Below are 1,187 nucleotides of genomic sequence, written 5' to 3' on the forward strand. Positions count from 1 at the left end.
TCTTCTCTTTAGAATGTTTGATTCTTTTTTATTCTGTTATGTAAGATGATGACAGGGGAGTGGGCTCACTGCAGACAGATATAGAGATTCAAGTTTGTTTATATATTTGTTGTTTTCACTAATTCAGTAAAATTTATGGAAAGTCACAACTGTCTTGGGCTTCAAAATCACTGCAGATGGTGACTGAAGCCATGAAAATAAAAGATGTTTGCTCCTTGGATGAAAAGCTATGACAAACCTAGATGGCGTATTAAAAAGCAGACATCATTTTGCTGACTAACGTCCATCTAGTCAAAGCTATGGTTTTTCCAGGAGTCATGTATGGATATGAGAGTTGGACTATAAAGAAAGCTGAGCGCCGAAGAATTGATGCTTTTGAATTGTGGTGTCAAAGACTCTTGAGAGTCCCTTAGACTGCAGGGAGATCCAACCAGTCCATCCTAAAGGAAATTAGTTCGGAATATTCATTAGAAGGACTGATGCTGAAACTGAAGCTCCAGTACTTTGGCCACCTGATGCAAAGAGCTGACTCATTAGAAAAGAGTCTGATGCTGGGAAAGATTGAAGGCAGAAGGAGAAGGGGACAACAGAGGATGAGATGGTTGGATGGCATCACCGACTCTATGAACATGAGTTTGAGCGTGGTCCAGGAGATGGTGAAGGACAGGAAGCCTAGTGTGCTGCAGTCCATGGGGTCACAAAGAGTCGGACATGACTGAGCAACTGAATAACCACCACAGCTGTCAAGGACATTTCTTGGTGCATTAAAATACATCAGTAAATTAAAAAGACAGAAATCCCTCCACTTACAAAAAAAGAAATTCCATTATAAAATCTGGTAAGTTAATATATATTTACATGATTGATTTCATTGCATAAAGACTTGCCAAGTTCAAATCATTTTCAGTATCATATGGTAGCATTCTGTCTCTGTAAAAAATAAAGTAACGCATATGATGTTTCTCTATTTCAATAAATCAGGGGAAGAAATGTTCTGAATTCTGGAGCAGAGAGTCAGAGAGGAGAATGACAGGGCTGACAGATTAGCCTTTTGCTCCTTGCGTTTTTATTTAGAAGGAATTGTGCTTCTACCAAGCTTACATGCAGTGATTCAATTAATTGTTTCTGCAATGCCATTTTTAATGTCTCTGAAGATCAACAGTGATATTTAATGTCCATCTAAACAT

The sequence above is a fragment of the Ovis aries genome, chromosome 23 (genome assembly GCF_016772045.2).
Source record: "Ovis aries strain OAR_USU_Benz2616 breed Rambouillet chromosome 23, ARS-UI_Ramb_v3.0, whole genome shotgun sequence".
Taxonomy (NCBI): Eukaryota; Metazoa; Chordata; class Mammalia; order Artiodactyla; family Bovidae; genus Ovis; species Ovis aries.